Below are 15,421 nucleotides of genomic sequence, written 5' to 3'. Positions count from 1 at the left end.
ATTCTTGCCCCATTCCTGTATCTTATATGGTAAGCCAAAAGTCGGGTATAGTTATGTTTGCTGACGACACGTCTTTACTGTTCAAGGTTAGTAGAAAAGATACCGACTTCATTGAGCCCAATGAAACCCTGTCCGTGATATCCGCATGGTTTGCTGCCAATAATTTGTTACTAAATCCTAAGAAAACTAAATGTATTAATTCTCGTTGATAAATTCATCTAGCTCGAATTCAGTTTCTAATATAAAGTTAAATGGTCAAACTTTGAATTTGTAAAATCAACAGTATTTTTAGGAATAACGCTCGATTCTAAACTACAGTGGGGACCTCACGTCACAGCAATCGCGGGTAGATTGAGCTCTGCTGCTTTTGCAGTTTGGAAAATACGGCAGCTAACCGATGTGGCGACGGCACGGTTGGTGTATTTTGCTTACTTTAATAGCATTATTTCGTACGGCCTTATTTTATGGGGATCTGCTGCAGACATTGAGTCAATTTTTATCTTACAAAAGAGAGCAATTAGAGCAATTTATAATTTGAAGACGCGTGAATCTTTAAGATCTTTTTTTAAGGAAACAGATATCCTAACCCTGCCGTCGCTTTATGTTTTTGAAATAATCATGTATGTTAGGAAGAACATATGTGATTTTCCCACTAACGTCGATAAGCCAAAGGCTACTAGAAACACAGGGAAGCTTAAAGTTCCATCTTACAGACTGGCTAAAACCAAAAAGTCTTTTCTGGGAAATTGCATACGTTTTTATAATAAAATTCCAAAAAATATTATAAATGAAACGGATACAAAATTCAGATCTATTGTCAAGAAGACATTAATATCAAAGGCGTATTATAAAGTTAATGATTATATCATGGACAGGGATATTTGGAAATAATTCCGATCCGCATTAGCGATCCCTTCAAATAGCGAACCTACTGTGTTAAAAATAAGTTGTGTTAAATACTTGTGATATATACATATCATTTAATAATATTGTAAATCTGTTTTAAAAAAAAAAATATATACCTCGTTGAGTTTCTTGCCGGATTCTTCTCAGCAGAGGTTTTCCGAACCGGTGGTAGATTTTTTTTGACATTCATAAGTGCTTGTTATAGCCTAAATTGAATAAAGATATTTTGACTTGACTTTTGACTTTGACGGTGTTCAAAGCCCAAAAAAGATGTATCAGAGCAATGCGTGGCCTTAAACAAACTGATAGTTGTATATCGCATTTCAAGGATTTTAATATCTTGACAATGCCTTCTCTTTACGTTTTGGAGGTGGTAATATTCGTAAAAAATAATCCAGCGTTGTTTAAAAAAGCCAATTACACTAGCAAACGTTTGGGGCAAAAGTTTAGGGAGGATTTGTGCCCAGCTCTTGCAAAAACTGCTTTGATGCGTAAGAGTGTATGTTCTCTTGCGATAAGGATTTATAACAAATTACCAATAGAACTTAAACTATTACCAATACCACTTCTGAGACGTAAATTATTAACCCTGCTTACGAATAAATGCTATTATTCTGTTCTCGAATATTTAAATGATGACCTAAATTGTTTGTAATTGTTTTTGTCTAATTTGTTTTTTTTTCTCGTATACCTATCTAATTTAATGTTCAATATATAAATATAATAGGTTAAGATCTGGCTTAATAGCCAATGTTTTTGTACGCCAACTGGCAAAACATAGTGCAACACGAAAAAATGTAACATCTCTGTATTTATGCGGCCATCACCTATGTTTCACAAATAAAACACTTTTGACTTTTGACTTTTGACGACTAAGTATTGTTTCCAGCCCTGCTGGGTCGTGCTGAGTCACCGACTTCGAGCTAGTAGGTACCTAGAAAAATATTTTCAATGCTAAAACTACTTAGCAAATAATGATGTTCAATTACCATTTTTTATGCAAATAAAGATGATTATGATTATGAAGGGTTTTGTAGTCGGTTAAATTTTTTGTTATTTTTTTTAAGTCGGTTTTACTTTTTTATATGTATGTGATAGGTACCTAATTATTGATTTTCAGTGAAGCTCGTGTAGTTCGTTATTTTCACACCATGTTGAGCACTATGCATTCATGCTTCATTTAGTCTACGCTCACTGAACACTGCGTGGCTTCATAAAATTTATTTATAAGGTGGCCGTTCGATAAAAACAACCTAGCTAACTAGAATCATAAATGTCATATTTGTTTTAGTGATGCGTACTACAAACAGCTTTATTTGCTTAATTTGGGTACCTAAAGGTGATTTTTCCCAAGGCATTTTTATTTATACCTACAGTAAAAATCGTCGCGATTCCGTGATTTTCATGCTGTGTAGGTATTGAGTTCCTTCATCAAAAAATTATCTCTGTGACCCTTCCACGATTATGATTATTTTCATCACACCACAGTAAACAGTGTCGTAACATGCAGGCTACCTTGGTTGCAACCCCCCAAATAAAACCCTCCACCTTAATGTGCTTGTCATGAAACCCGTGGTCGGTAAATGAGTCATTGCGCGTACAAATTTTCTTGTCATGAAGCCCAAGGTCGGTAAATGAGTCAATGCCCGTACTGATACTGCTTCACACGTACCCACAGCACACGCACGTCAGGCGCGTGCTGCGGGAGGGGGAGAGCGGCGCTGCCAAGAGCGGCGCAGCCTAAGGTATCGCCCTCAGTCTTCGACTTCGGGCTTCTAATAGACTCTCGTCCGTAATTCCTTATTTACCGCTCTTAAGACACAATGTACTATTATGTTTAACCTTGGGCACGCTTGATAAAACACAAACATCATAAACTCATCCTGTTAATATTTTTCCAAGCGTTTTTATCATAATCCTTTTATATTGTGCTCGCGGAGTAACACAAGTGCTATCAATTTCGCGAATATCCGTCGCTGTTTTATTTTATTACACCAAGGTCTCGAACACGAAGGGCGCAAGCTTCCAGAAGCTTTTTGAAATTTAATCCCTTGAAAAGGGTCAAAGTGAAAGTTGTAATGAAAAATTTCGAGGATCTCCGAGTTGGGAAGCCAATCAAGTGGAAAGGAAATTTTCCTTTAAACCTATAATATGTTTCAGAGGCAGAAGTAACCGAATAAAACGTGTTATTGAATCTGATAGTCCACACAGCTTTCGCCGAAAGTATAAAAAAATAATTCAAACAATGCAGTTGTTGCACTTTTTTGTGGCGCTAACTAAACTGGAACTAAACTCATAAAGATTTTATTCAATTTTTTGCCGACGAAATTTATTAACGGAAGCAATATAGGCCGCCGGCGCCGGACCGTGTGTCGCAGCGCCTTTTGTGCGATGTTCCATTATACGCTTATTGGGCACCGTCAACGACTCATGACTCAGTTTAGGTACATAGTATATTCTCACTTTTTCATTCTGCCTACGATATTAAAAACAATAGCTTATTTATACATCTGCGATGTGTAAGGAAAATGGTCAAGATAGTTTAGTTAGATGGTAACATTTTGAAATGTATGCTCTTACATTAGGTATTAATTTTGGCAATGTTTTACATACTTACTGGTTTAAAAAAAAATAAAGAAAGCGAGCTCACGAGATTTCTTTGTATTTACAACGCAATAGGATCGTTGGGATATTGGATATCATTAGTACATTGCATAAACAGAATGTTTCCCTCCCATAATTAGGAATATATACCACACCATAATTACCGACCGTAGTTAGCTGAATTATCTGTCGCGAGCAGAGGAAGCTCACACCAGGTTTACCTTCCCGCCAACCCCGTGCCATTATGGTGATGCATGAGCTTTTATCAGTTTCGTTGAAAATCTATTACGAGCTGTAAAGCCACAACAATGCCCCGCGTGATGGATTGCCCCAAACAAAACGTCGTGGCTGCTTCCTACACAACCCAGTTGCGTATGAATTATTAATACAAAAAATGCTTATTCACAGAGTATGTTACTAAAGCCACGCGGTCACAGCAGTACTTGCCCTTCTAACGCGTACGGTAACACATGTTGTGACGTCAAACAATGACCCCTTATAAACAATAAAGGTTGGCCGAACTTGGGGGATTGTTATTTATAATTCAGGCTTTAAGGCGCTTTAAGGCGCGAGCACCGCGAGGGAGATATTGTTAGTAACAACTCGGCCGGCACTTCGCTACCGTAAATTGCAATAGGCCATTTTGGAGAGTAGCTCTCTTACCTGGGTCCATATTGACTCTTATGAAATTATTATTCCTATTATTATTTTTCATCACACTTGCTCGTAAACAGTGTCGTAATATTATGCAGGATTCCTTGGTTGCAACCCCCCAAATAAAACCCTCGACCTTAATGTGCTTGTCATGAAGCCCAAGGTCGGTAAATGAGAGATGATAAGAATCACTCATCATAATTTTTTCCTCATGCTTTTTTTGTTCATAAGTTTTAACAGTAACATTAGAACTTATAACAGACAGTGTTCATATTTTTTTTACTCTTTTTTGTCATTACTAAGAACACATCTCAACTCATAATGTTGTTTTTCGGACTAGTTAGCGTGACGTCTCTCGATGAGAGCGGAACATAGATGTCGCTAGTGCTGCTGCATAAATAGCGTAGTCGAAATAAGCAAACTGAGATATGTATGCATAGGAAAAAATCGTGTCTAGATTCCTGTCTAGCGGTGGTGTAGGGGTTATAGCACGCAGCACGGATTGCTGAGGACTTGGGTTCGATTCCCAGCGCTGGTCTCTTTTTCTGGTTTTTCTGTGCATCCATGTCTCAGTTTGTATTTTCAGAATTTTTCCTTCATAACAGAAAAATATCATAATTTTCTTTTTAATAATGGCGTTAATAAGAAAACATTTAAACTCATAATATTGTTTTTCATAACGGTAACTACCTATTCAAAATAAAATTTAATTACATCGTTAATTATTTATATTATATTAGTATTAGTTGAAAAATAAATCGGTCTTGGCGCTTCGCCGGCCGCTGTCGTGGCACGCTCGCTTCGCTCGCTCGGCCCGTGTGCTGTAGGGTCACAGTTCTCCCTGACACTCCTCCTCGCTTCGCTCGTCGTCGTAGATAACGGAGTCCTTCCTTGAATGCATCATTTCGCACCATCGAAAATTTTCCAAGTCCCTGCGCCTCAATAAAGCGGGTAAATTTATGATTAAGAAATACCTATACGAAAACAAATATTAGTATTAACAAAGTTATGAATATATATTTTTTATGGTATAGGGGGCAAACGAGCAGGCGGATCGCCTGATAGCAAGCGATTACCGTCGCCCATGGACACCTGCAACACCAGAAGAGTCACAAGTGCGTTGCCGGCCTTTAAGGTAGGTAGGAGGTAGGATATTGGCGTTATGAATTAGAAATTTCGATCGTTAGTATAAGAAAATATATGAAAACCAATATAAAGAACTAGGTGTATGATTAGTTATATTATGAATTCTGATGTTTATGAGTTTCGATACAATACAATACAAATATTCTTTATTGATCACCAAAAGCAGTACAGTGCCATTACAAAAAAAAAAACAGGTGGACAATAGGCGGTCTTATCGCTAAAAAGCGAGCGTGATTTCGGAGTTTCGATCGTTAGCAATTAAAAAAAAAATATGAAGAGTGATCGTTATGATGTAAAATGTTATGAGAAGGACAGGACTTAAAAAGTTATGTGAAAAAATGCGCACCCCTCTTAACTTTACCTTTTGTAGTAGGTATACAATGAGTTTTACAGCTCCTCGCAGTTCTTTAGTTAAGAGCGTTAATATTAAATAACGATTTGCTCAAAATATCATCTCGTTTATACATCCCAATACTCTCAGAGTAAGAGGCCTTGGGGCCTCGTTGCCAAGCTGGCCCGGTGCGGATTGGTAAACAGCCTAACTGCAATATCGATACACTATTTAACCATGTTTTAAGCGTTTTGTGTGCCTCTTCTTCTTTAAAGCTCATTTGCGTCTATTGCTCCGTCCGTAGTAATAGAGTATCATTAAAAGTACCTGAGGGGCTTCTCAATTCATGTCGTTGAATTAATGACGTATAATAACTCAGCTCACAAGGGTGTGCCCGTCTGCGCTAATGAATAATAGTGTCGTAAAATATATGGAAAGGTATCCTCTGTCTGCGAAGGTCTGTCGTATGCCAACATTGTCGTGACCCTAGTTAAAGTGTCTAACTTAAAACGCTTTGATAGTTCCTCTCCAAAATTAAAGTTTAACGCTTTCTCGAGGCTTAAATGGAATCTTGTATTATGTGAAATTTGAATTAATCTTTGCTTTTCAAGCGTCTGAAACTAGATCAGTTTGTAAAGTTGTTGAGGCATAGGTACAGCTGAATGATACTAGGAACGCAGAGTTGTATCTTTATCAACTTATTTAAAGTGTTTTTTATAATTGCGCTTTGAATAAGTAATTAAGACACTAGCGAAAACAAAAATATAAAAATTATATATTTACCTACATTATAAAAAACTAGCTTTCTTCTTCTAGCGTGGAATTCGGTTATTGCGCGCTGTTCCCTCGGGAACTGTGCATTTTTCCGGGAAAAAAGGTAACCTAAAATTACGTCGATCCGTCGCTCTGTTTCAACGTAAAAGACGGACAAACATACAAACATACACACTTTCGCATTTATAATATTAGTAAGGATTAATAATTGGCTCAGCCTGTTATACTAATGTACTATTGCAGGGCACAGGCCTCCTATTAAAATGAGATGGTTTGGGTAGTAGTTCACACGCGAGCTCGTATGGTTGGGGTACTTCGTACGCACTATTGGATTTCCTCGCAGGTGTGTGAACATTTTTCGCGATGTTTCTCTTCACCGAAAAGCACATGGTGAATTTCAAAAACAAGTAACTTCGCACATTAACTTCGAAAAACTTCACACACACCATTGAAGCAATTGAATGGACTGTGTGAAGTTCCCAATATGCACTGGGCCCGCGAAGGAACTACGGCCCAAGCCATTCTGAGAAGAGGCTTGTGTGTGCCCAGCAGTGAGACGTACATAGGCTGGGATGATGATAATGCCGACGATAAACTGGAGAATCCGCATGTGAACCACTTAATTCGTGGCGCTCGCAAAAACTGATATTTAACTCATCCAAATCCTCTCTGTATCTAAAGGTGTGCGATACTGAAATAGACACCTGAAGCGATCGATATGTGGCACACCTCCCGTCGAGTGGCTAGGCTAATGCAAGCAGACTAATAAAGCCACACCTCACCCTGACGGCACTAAAACAGATTATAGCTGATTTACGGACGATAAACTAGGCCAAATTATTATGGGCCTACAACATGAAAAGTAATGGAGCGTACTTTTAACGAAAAATAATGAATAAGTATCCTGATTTTTCTTGATAAGAGAACGATTTGTTTTCTAGGTTGCCGCCTTGGCATATGATCCCGCCTTTCATTCCTTTCCTGTTCAAAGAATATCGAAAAATAAAACTTACTTAAGTTTTCCTATTCTTATTTTGTTATTATCACAAAATCTTACTTGTAAGGTAATATAAAACTCGAGGCAATCTTGTTTAAAGTAACTAGTTAGCTTTATTATTATTGTAAGAATTGTTTAGTTCTAGTTAATTATGGATTCTACCATTTATTGTTATGGAAGAGCGGTGTCTCCTGACACAAGCATACTTTTTGCTTAATAAGAGGCTCCAACCTCGTCTGTATACCACGTAAAATACCGAAATAAACTTTTTCATTTTTTTTTCATTCATCTATCTTCCTATCTACTCATATCTGTCCTAAATATGTGGTACTGAATTATTTTAACTATCGTTTAATAATTACTGACTCTCTTCATCATTGACCTTCAGCCCATTCCAATAGGTAGGTACTTTATTACGTGTTACTTTAATACTACGACGAGGACGAGCAATTTACTAACGAGCTGTGACAAATGAAGCACAAAAACATTTTTGCAAATCTATTCACGAGTTTTTTACTTATCGACACGCCATTATTTAAAAAAAACCTCATTTATATGTTTTAACACCCGGTAAATTTAAGTTTCTCCGTTATCCATTAATTGAAAAAGCATCTAATGTGACATCGATAACCCTCGTTACGCGCACGATAAAACCCTTTTCGAGGGAGCGGTTTGAAGGTAGCTTTTCCTTGTAGAGCGAAAGTAAACATTTTTCTTTTATAGGCCGAAGCGTAAACAAATCATGCATTCTATATCAGCTGTGCCATGCTCTGCCCTTATTTGATGTTTTATCAGGTTTACCAAAATACTAAAGTAACGTCAGGCAGACCAAAATATACTTAATCGATATGCTTTTACACATAGCTACTCCTAGTGTAACGGATGGGGCCCTACACCAGAGAGGCATTGTGGATGAGTGGTAGAGAGGGGAAACCCCGCCTCTCTCTTTCTCCTTTTAATGGAGAGAATTTTCCTTAATTATAATATAAGATAATAATACATTATGTTAAAGGAAAATATTAATTAAATTGGCCATAACAAGTTGTGATCATCTAACCATTAGGATCCTACGTTGTGTACTTTTTTGTTTTAGTAATCCCAATGATCTTTTATGTGGTATGTCTGTAATAAGCAAGATATCTATCAGAGCGCAATAAATGTGTCTAAATTAAGTTAATTAAAGCTAGAGATACTTGGAATTCAATACATATAACTAGTATAGTGTGAAAATAGAGTGTAATATGGAAAATAGAGTGTATTATGGGTGAGTAAGTAAGTAGAGTGCGTAAAGGGGCGGGAAAGGATAAGAGTTGACTGGAAGAAATTACCGGGCCTCCACGGAGACCCGGGGGACCGCCTTCCGACCCCCTGCCCCCTCCAGCACTCGCCTGCGATTGGTAAAATAACCCGGAGTATGATTTACATTTACTGCACTAACTGCGGTGCTAGTCAACTCAAAAGAGGACAGGTTAGATGGAATGAGTAAACCCAATTCCATAAATAGTAAAAAGGTGGAAGGAAACACATCCAATCCAACCAATGCTTGATTCATATGTTGCATATCTGTGCAATATACACAGGTTTTAGTTGTGTAACCACTGGGATGTCTAAAAAGATCAAAACCAGTGAATTACAAAGTTTTGTGATAATGCCAAGCTGTAAACAGACATGACAAGTGTATGGTTTTGCCCAGAACAGTCGGGGGGTTGAGACGGCAAGCCACTTTTCACTGAGCATCTCCGCTTACTAATGTAAGTATCAACAATGACACAGCTACTTTGGAATGCGGCCCACAACCATCCCAGTCGCCCTGAACAAGAAGTAAGGTTGTGGTGATATAATAACATATCAACCCTGAAGTAAGTGTCCACACTCAAACAATATGGAGCCATAAGGAAGACAAATCTTTTCATCAAGCATCTCCGCTTACCAATGTAAGTATCAACAATGTCATGACTACTTTGAAATGCAACCCACAGCCAACCCAATTATTCAAAGTGAGGAAATTAGATATAAGTTGTGGATGACATGACACCATACCACCACAGATTTGTATAGTGTGCTGTGAATATCCGTGTATACATACACAGTACACAAACACATGAATAAGCATTTTAGTAAAATTGGATATAGAGTTCAGCTACAATGCCTGAACACAAAAAAAGTTTAATACCATTATGAATCAGGTTACTCACAAGGAGCGGTAGGGTTATGATAGACAAATGGAATTGCCATGAGATAAATGATAAGCATTGCATAAAACTCATTTACTCAGATAACCAGTACCTTACCTGGAGCTTCCCCAACTTCACAAAGCAAGTAGTCATAGTTCATAGGTGTACACATTAGTCCAATAAATGATCATAATATGGTTGAAACACAAGAGGACAGATCTCACCTTGTCATAACAGGGAATCCAGATCCAATCTGAGATTCTCTGACATCACAAAGCAAGCTTTTAAGTTAAGAGCTATTACGCTATTGGGGGTCCCAGAGGGAGGCCCAATCAAGCACCATCTCTTAGTGATGACTTCAGCTTAGAGCTTGAAAATGTTAAATTACACAGGTTTTACTGATGGCCGGTCAGCCTAACTCAGCTCAAGTGTAATAAACCATTATTCATTCTCCAATCTGCCTTCACTAATAGACTACAAATACGGGTGAAATAGCCGGTGACAAACAATCACTAGGATTATCGTTCACAAGCCTTCCACCTAATCCGTAAGAACCCGACACGCCCAAAGTAAGCTATTAGAGCCAACCTCGAACATGACGAAATTCAGACTCTAGTTGGGCCAGGTAATAGCCCAATGGAGCCCTAAAATAAAACACTGATGAGTTATGATCGCTTACTGGACAATAAGCACCCAGATAAGACTATGGATTCTAATTATTATGAAATTAAGGCAGCTCCGCATTACCTCATCTCTGTAACCCAATACTGCGCAATATTAGTCTACAGAGACTACAGTTCTCACAATTACCTCACTCTGAAAGTTCATAGAATGCTGTATAAGCCGATTCTAATCCATTCAGAATTACACAATAAATAACTAACAAGTTACAGTGTGAAGTGAGTGTAGGTATATGGTGTGATATAATGCATAGATACCAAATAATATAAGAAACTATAGTGCAAAACATGTCATAGGACACAAAATAATTGTCTGAATGGGTTATGTCTTCCTCGAGGCAAATAATTCTTAGCTCATTTAGGTCTATCAATGTTAGACTTGTGAGAGATGTAGATAGTAATTCTCGTGATAGACACTATCCCATCCATACAATGACGCAAAATTATGATCAGAAAACGCATTCGCAGTGCATTCCCACATATAAAACACACAAAACGTAAGATTAAACACATGGTCCCTAGGTCTCCCTAAAGGTTTTCCTACGGTTCTCACGCCCTAACGCAGTATAGTCTGATTTAAGAAAGTTCTCGGTTCCAATATAACTTTTTAACAAGGACTTCTATAATCTAATAAGAAAAGGACTTTCTGACAGACAGAATTGAGGTAGGATGGAACCAAAAACTTCTCCCAAATCTGACATACTCCCTAACCATACAAAAGCATGCTCACTTACCTCTTATTTACCTGATAAGGTAAATAAACAATCCCACCTGGTATTCACAACACTACACAAGAAACACATCACAAAATGCCCATTTTTCACTACACACAACACGCATCACGCTCCTAGCTAAATTACACACCCTATTTCGCACCAACAATAATTAATCGCGGAAATCTAGATCAAACTATATGGACCTGCCTAATTCTACACTTCGCGAGAGAATCTCAACCCTGCCTAGCGGTTTGGCACGGAGGTTGAAGCAGCCTTCAGATTGTGCCAACCACGGCAGTCCCATTTGTATCAAAAACAATAGGAGCCACGCCCAATTTGTGAGCAATTCTAGGAATGAATCTACGTTCTAGAACTTTCTTTAACCCAAAGGCAGTCGTGAAGCATATCCAGACACGCCACGCTAGCACGCTACATAGTCCGAATACCGACAACGCGAATCCTTGGAAGAAAATGCAACAAGCACCCAGCTTCAGTCGCGATCTGAATAGGGCGCCACATCCTCAACCAGGACCCACACTGCAGGCACCCAGAGACCACTGCGGCCACGTGCCGGGACACGCCCAACAACCGACGATTACAGGGATAATTAAACAAGCAAACTACAGAAAATAACGAGAAATACTGCTAGGAAACCAACAGCATCTCATTGTTATTTTCCAATAAGAATTAAACAAGAAACTCACAAAATGGGAGATTTGGCAAAACCTGAAGCCACATACCTGACGGGCAGAGTTTCTGCTTACGCGCCGAGAGCCGAAGAAGGAAAGAGTAAAAGTGAGCGAGCCCGCTCGCGCATCGCTTTTTATAACCTCGAGGCTTCTAGAAACTTCCATTCTTCCCGGAAACGGGGTTCTCAAACATATCTTCCTTACACCTCCCTCCTAATCCTGTATTGCCATCAACAAATTGCAAACTCCAACACTGAACAAATTCATCATCATCATCATGCAAACCGATACACGTCCCACCGCTGGGCTCCGGCCTCCTTTCAGAACGCGAAGGCCCGGGCTCCAGCCCCCACGTTTGCCCAGTGCAAAATATCAACTTGCTAAGAGAATCAATTGCTTTCCCAATTGACTTGACAACACAATTATTCCTGTAGTTAGTCGAAAAGACCTCATTTCGTATTTTTAGTACAATTTATGTGATTTTTGTTGTTTTATTGACTGTGCTCGTTGATACTCTTAAAACCGCTGCATCTCAGACCACCGTGCAGTCACCAATCCCACACAAGTACGCCAAACCCAAAGTCAATCAAACCTGCGTCGGAAGCTGGCCAAACCCAGCTCCCAAGATTCGATCCAAACAAACAGACATCTAAACAAACAAACAAATAAATGAATAAATACATAAACAGAGCAAGTCCAAGAAAAGCCTGTAGAAACACGAAACGTTACCCTAAAAAGTGGTAAAAAATTATTTCAATGGTAATTTCTAATAGACTTCTTCTCGTCAAGCCTATATTCGGTCTCCGATTGGCTATTTATAAATCTCACGTTCCTTATTGGCTGTAAAATTTTCAAGTTAGGAAACATCATACAAATAAAATATTACATAATTTGAATTTAAATTATTTATGATGATAATTAAATATTGAATTTTAGCTGAAAAATACATAAAATTTCTAAACGGACTAGCTCTTAGGCGCATTAATGTTTACTAAAACCGTATCTCAGACAGCTCGAACCAGCTGTTGTCAAGTAAACGATACTCGAAAATCTAACTAGAATTTGATATCAAATACTAAACAAAATATAATTATAATTATTGAAATTGCTAGTTAAACTCCTAAACTACCAAAATCAAGTATTAGTTTAGTGCAAAACCCTTTCAACGGTGGAAAAAATGACACATCAATCAAGGTAAGTCTATGCTTTATTCGAACCGTTTTGCTATGATTATTTCCTAAAAGAAAAGCTGTTTTTCTGGTAAAGTGTATTTTCCTTGTGTAAAATAGTAGCCTCTATTAAGTACTAAGATTATTTTTATGTTTCAGATAAAATCCAAGAAATAAGGGACCAAAAGCGTTTCCATTTATAGGTTAATTTTCCTCACTACTATGGGATGTCAAGAAATTCCAATTGGAACGACACATTTTTACTCCTATAATTGTTCACGACGTTTTCAGGTAAGAACTTAATAAGAATTTCATACTTATAGATAAATCTAATAGTGAAAATGTCTTAGGCAAAATACTCCATAGTAAGGAAATTTTCAAACGTTAATAGCGATTTATTTGGTCAATTGTATGAGGTAATTTATGTTTAATTATAGTATATGGACAGCAGAAAGAACAGATTTATAATGAAAACATGGATCGAAGCTTAATCATAAAGTCTATTCAACCTGCAAAATTTGACACTCCTGAAAATTTCACTTTGTTATCTGATCAAAATCTATAGGGTTTATTTGGGTATTTATCGTATAGACATACTGTACTAAGTCAGGAGGGATGGAATTTATAAAGATTTTGATTACAAATACCAAACAATTATTAATATTAGCCTTTACAAAATTTCAGCCCTCGGGTTAAAATTCTCAAACTGAAAGATGACTAGTTTTGAATCATTTGAGTGTTTGATCCGGACTAAACCTATTTATTCTGTATCAGAGTCACTATTAGGATGAGATTAAAGTAAAAGTACTCAGATCTAACTTGTATTTTTAACAAGAATGCTATATCCAGGATATCATTAGAGCGATTTCAAATAAATTTCTATTTCAGGAAACTTCAGTGCTTTCCTATGGATTTTACAATCAAAATTGCCTACGGCAGCACGAGGAACAGGAAATGGAAGGATATCAGGATTGGAGAAAGGATTTAATGGGATTTTCAAGAAAACATGGGAAGCCTTAGAAAGATTTCTTAACCTATACATTTTTGTAAATATTTTAAGTTACTTATGTACGCTTTGCTAGTAAATCAAACCAATAGTCCTATTAGGCTTGGTTTTAGTTGCTTTTGCCTGTAAAACTACAAAAGGAGAATAAGATTACTTTTAATTAGTCTCAGATGGTTTCATTAAATTAGAAAAATAGCGCCATCTACTAGTGAGTAGTGGAACCTCTCCGAATATAGCCCGATAACCCATAACTTGACACACATACACCGCTCCTCACTGGAGGTCACCACAGTCACGGCCTCAGCTCAGTAATAATGCCATCTATAGTCAAATAGCTAAACTTCCTACTTTACTTTATAACTACACTTGTATGCAGCGTGATCAAAGCTTTTTAAACAATAACCTGATGACACCGCGTTTCCAGAGATGTCACTACTTCAACGCGTGCGGAAACCAAGTTTTGAATTTATTAATGCTTATTTCTATAAATAGCAACTTAATAGTATATTATGATTTATAAAGAAACTGATGAATGAATTGATTAAAACAGTGTATTTAATGAGCTGAATTAATTATTTCAATGAATATTATGGAAAAGTGAAAGAAAATTTGTTCTCATAGAAAATATTTCCTATAATCAAGTAACAAATAAGGCAATAATATATGGAGTCTGCTACACTAGGTATGGTAATAAGTACTTAATTAGATTCTTGAAATAAATAACTTAGAATATATGGGAATGTACTGAAGAGTACAATCCAGAAAGGCAAAGTCAAGACTTGTTGTACAAAAGGAAACACTCAGCTACAGAGAACATTAGCATCGATTTACATAAACGGATTGGAGTTCTATGTCCAGTCGGATTTAAATAATAAATGCCTACGATTCCCAACTCGCAGCGAGTTGGCAAGTTTGCGTAAAGGTCTGCAAAGACACAGATCGTCATTTTGTCTCTTAAATGACCAACTTTTGCTAACTGAGAAAATATATGTATAGATTGTAGAAACATTTCGTTTAATTTATATGATATCAATTTATTAGTCAGGCAGGTAAACAAAACAAAATAGCTAACTATAGCTAACGGCTATCTGCGCCAGGAGAGGTATTGTTGTGTTTACGTTATATAGGTAATGTTGAAATGTATTTGCTTACAGCGTTCTACATTTACGTAGTGTCTGTCTTGTTAGATAATAGCTCCCTGGTGTATTAACTGGTATCGTTCGGTTGTGCAGATAACTATTTGCTTACATATACAACGTACTCGTGTGCTACTTTAAACTTTAGCAGACTTTAGGTTGAAACGGGGATGGTTTATTTTAGCATAAATGTTTAACAAGCGTTCTTATATTAATGTACTTATATAAATATTTATTGAAAAAATTAACAGAACTAGACATATATTGTCTCTTTTATAAACGGTAAATATAGCGGAAACCTCTCAGCTCCCACCGGTCTTTGACGAGTCGACACGTTCACGAACGCTACGACGAAAGGCTACGGATTAGCCCGAAACATGTCGAGCTAAACTCGATTTAAGACGTGAGTTATCCGGGTCAATATATTTAATATCAGTGA

At 37.3% G+C, this 15,421-nt stretch overlaps 1 long non-coding RNA gene across 1 annotated transcript; it reads left to right on the top strand.

The window, feature by feature from the left end:
* The first annotated feature begins 12,711 nt into the window (after positions 1–12,711).
* On the top strand, positions 12,712–14,012 carry LOC141426187 (uncharacterized). Its single transcript, XR_012451207.1, has 3 exons — positions 12,712–12,865; positions 13,000–13,131; positions 13,729–14,012. It is a non-coding gene; the product is annotated as an uncharacterized lncRNA (long non-coding RNA).
* Positions 14,013–15,421: the final 1,409 nt, after the last annotated feature.

This window comes from Choristoneura fumiferana, chromosome 3, assembly GCF_025370935.1.
Source record: "Choristoneura fumiferana chromosome 3, NRCan_CFum_1, whole genome shotgun sequence".
NCBI classification, from domain to species: domain Eukaryota; kingdom Metazoa; phylum Arthropoda; class Insecta; order Lepidoptera; family Tortricidae; genus Choristoneura; species Choristoneura fumiferana.
Note: the sequence above shows the minus strand (reverse complement) of the source record. Positions and strands in the feature narration are given on the sequence as shown.